The following is a 3,790-nucleotide window of genomic DNA, read 5'->3' on the forward strand; positions in this document are numbered from 1 at the left end:
TGTCTTAATGTGACGCACCAGATCACTTCCTGCTTTCCTCTTTGTTAGCAGCTGGCCATCCTTCCCTGGAACAGACAGCTTGCAATCGCTTTCTACAGCTCCCCTCCCTGCTCCATGCCATGTGAGAGCTGGTAGTACAGAAAGGCCCCTTTCTGCTCACTATGCCCCGGTATTTTGTACTGACTCTTCTTCTTCCTGTAACACAGCCGGTCACTGCAGCACTTTCATTCCATGATTCTCTAAGAACGAAACCCAGAGGCCAAAGCCTGCAAGCAGCTGGCAGCAGGGACTTTCCATGAGTGAGGTGCTCTTGGCCAGTCAGAGAGCAAAGTCAAAAAGGGTCTTATCAGCAATTGCCCAAATTCTGCCATTGCTCCCAGGCAGGTAACTCCGTGTGACAGCAGAGGAGAGGCGGGATAGTCCCCTGGTTACAGTGCCTCTGACAAACTTCTTGTTTGATCACAGGCAAACCTCTTACTCTTCTGTGCAGCTAGTACCCAGTTCAGTCTCCAGCTGTAGGCCACTCAGGCCTTGTCTAGAGACTTCTGCACTGAGGTTATGCCCAACTCAAGGAAACCTTAGCTCTGCTCTAGCCTACGGACCTCACTAGTGCCCCAGTGTAGTGCCTTCCTGCCATGCCCCTTTCCTGGCCTGCACCTGGCACACCCTGAGGGCAGGGTTGCCTGTCTGCACCAAACCTGTTTTAGGGGTATGTGTCAGTGTATGGGGGGCAGCTCTGCCCCTGAGAATCATACATGGGTATTAGCGACTACAGTCTGCTACCACCTGTGGAGCGGGGTGAGGGGGAAGATGCTTTCCCAGCAGCCTCATGTAACAACCACAACTGGAGCACAGCTGCGTGTGAGTTGGGCAGCACCATGCTGGCAGATTGCTGCTATGCCACAAGCATCAGGGCCTTGGGGCCCTCTCTAGGCAGCCCTCATCCTGCCCTGTTTGCTGGCCAGAGGTGAAACATGGTCTTTGGCAGAGTGCACAGCAATCCAAGGGTCAGGTGGACAAGCTGGGAACCACTGGGCACATCTATACATGTGGCAGACTGTGCAGATTGTGCAGTCATTTAGTACTTGCTTAACCAAGTACTAAATGACTGCGCAGTAACCAGTGTTACTGTGCAGTCCCATCTCCGCACGGTTATTTTTAGATACTACTGTGCAGTAGCAATCAGCTACTGCATAGTAGCTTGTTACTGTGCTGTAGCATCACCATCATGGTTTGTGCCCAGCAACGCTATGGCACTGTAGCAACAAGCTACAGAGCAGTAGCTCATTGCTACTTCACCATAGCATCTTGTGTAGATACGCCCACGGTGTTGTACACGGATGCCTTTCTCTGTAGACTTTCATCATGTTCTTTACTGCCACCAAAGCAGAAGCAGAGGCGCTTTGGTACCCCACGCTGTGGCCAGGTCAAATGCAGGCCAAGGCAGAGTGGGAAAACCTTGCTGCCATCTCACTTGGGAAGCTCTGAGGGCCAAGGACTGCCTTTGGGCCTGGAGCTGGTCCAGGGGGTGGCACAGTGGTGGCCTGGTCCATCTGGGAGCCTGGGGCTTCTGGGTGACCCTACGTTGCAAAGAAACTGTCCGTGGATCCCACGCAAAGCCAACTTCATGGATCTCAGTTGATTCCTAGGTGTCTGTACCATGTGGCAGGGATTGGTGGCCTGTGTTTTTAGTCCCACAGTTAAATGGGCCAGGGAGTCTGAAATCCTCTCTCATGGCCCTTCCTCTGAGGTCTGTACATGCATTATGAAGGCTCACCCCTTCTCTGCTTCCTTAAGGGCAGGACCTTTTTGAGACCTACATGCAGAAGCCACTGGAGAGTGACAAAATTAAGAGTTTTCTATCCCAGCTTGAGGCATGATGCCACGTGGGGGCACTGGAGAGTAATTTTCCCTTATTCTCATTAGCTTTTACTTTCCAAAGCACAACATGGTCTGAGACTAGTACAGGAGAGGGGCAGTCTGGTCCCATTGTGAACCAAGAGCTGTCAACCAGACAGCTGGTGCTGTAGAGTGAGTGTCAAGGAAGACCCAGAGCTGGCCCGGCTGCTAGTCGTTCTCTCCTCTGACCTAGGACACGTTGTTAGTGTCTGGGGACACTGCTTGCCATATTAAAAAGTATTAAAAAGCTGCTCAGTAAGGAAGCCAATGAAGTGCCCCACACCTGTCACGCTCAGTGACTTGAAATGAAAGCTGCTGCCCTCTGGGTTTTCTGTGATCTCTGCGTGTGGGTGTTCACAGCTGGGGATGGACCAGTTTGGGGGCCAGCACTGACTTTGTCGGTGTCAATGCACAGTGAGAACTTAATGGAGACAGTGGGGGGAGGGCTGAGTCCTGCCGCTCCAGAAGCACAGGCCCCTATTACTTGCCTGAAAGGAGACTCTCCCCTACCGGGTAGCACTACAGAGCTTATGATGCCCAGTCCAGCAGTTCTGAGTCTATGCAGCAAGTAGCAGTCAGTCCCTCAGGCACAGTCACTTCATCCCAGGGAACTCCCAAGGGAGGGGAAGAGCCATCAACGTGCGACACATTCCTCTGAGCCCCTTTCTAGGGAAGTCGGGGAAATGCCAGTTGAAGAGCAGCTTCCTAGAAACACTCCGCCTGTTGCTAAGCCCAGCCCCGCAGCCCCCTCCAGCTCAGGGAAAGGCACTTACACTTTCTGTCTCTTGTTTCTGACCCTGCTGCTGCATGTCTGTGCAAGCGCCTGGCCCGACTAGTTTGTCTCTCTTTGCAGCATTGCAGCCTGCAGGCTCCGTGCTGCAGCCAGGGTGGAATTTTGTCTGCTTGCAGGGAGGTGGGACTGCCCCGCTGCAGATCCCCACCAGGGGAGGAGGTGAATGCCAGGCACACAGCTGAAGGAGGCCAGTCACATGCAAGTGCCTAATCCATCTTAGTCAAAAGTGAGGACAAAGGTCACGTCGCTTACTGTGCAGTTGGACGCACGGGTGGCAAACTCCCTGCACAGGAACTTGGCAAGGAGCAGGCTGAATGCTGCTGCAGAGAGAACACCAGCCCGCTGTTGGGATTGGCACCGACCTCAAGGTGCCCGGCAAGACACAGGTTGCCCGTGCTGCTACCCCTGCACAGGTCAGGAGCTGAACAGGTAAGGGGTGGCTGGTCCAGGGCAAGAGCCACAATTTGCAGTCTGCTCACATGGACTGAGGGCTTCTTTTCCCCTGCTGTTGCCACGGGTGCGTGAGAGGAGGAAGGAGGAAGTTGTGCACAGTTCCCAGTCTGCAGAGCCAGTGAGGCAGCGGGTGTGATGTTGTTAGCAAATTCTACCAAGAGCCACCAAAAACCACCTAGGAGGAGAGAAAAGGCAGCCCCTGGCCTGGGGGGTTCTGCTGGATATTCAGAGCCAGGGGCAGCTCATGCAGGCAAGGGCAGGGGTAGCGGGGGAAGGAGCTCTGGCTTCCACCCCATGAAGCCCAGCAGCCCGGGAAGCCTTTGAAAAGCAGCACTGGCTCAGCAAGACGGCGTGCGCCTCAACTCCCTTCAATTCTGCTGCTGCCTGGAGTGTATTACACAACTGGCATCTCTTCCTCCCCAGCACAGCAGCTCAAAGCTGGTTCCTCTTTGCAGCATTTCTAAAGCAGAAGCAGGAAGCCCTGCAGGCTGAGAGCTCCGGAGCAGAGCCCAGTGTGTCCCAGCCTGGACTCTGCCTTACAGGGAGGTGAATGTGACACGGGGAGAGGCTCCCAGGGGCTGTGAGGCAGCATGGCCAGGTATGAAGGGGAAGGGAGCCTGAAGCAGCTGAAGATCCCTGAGCCTG

Source organism: Alligator sinensis, unplaced genomic scaffold, assembly GCF_000455745.1.
Source record: "Alligator sinensis unplaced genomic scaffold, ASM45574v1 scaffold157_1, whole genome shotgun sequence".
NCBI lineage: Eukaryota > Metazoa > Chordata > Crocodylia > Alligatoridae > Alligator > Alligator sinensis.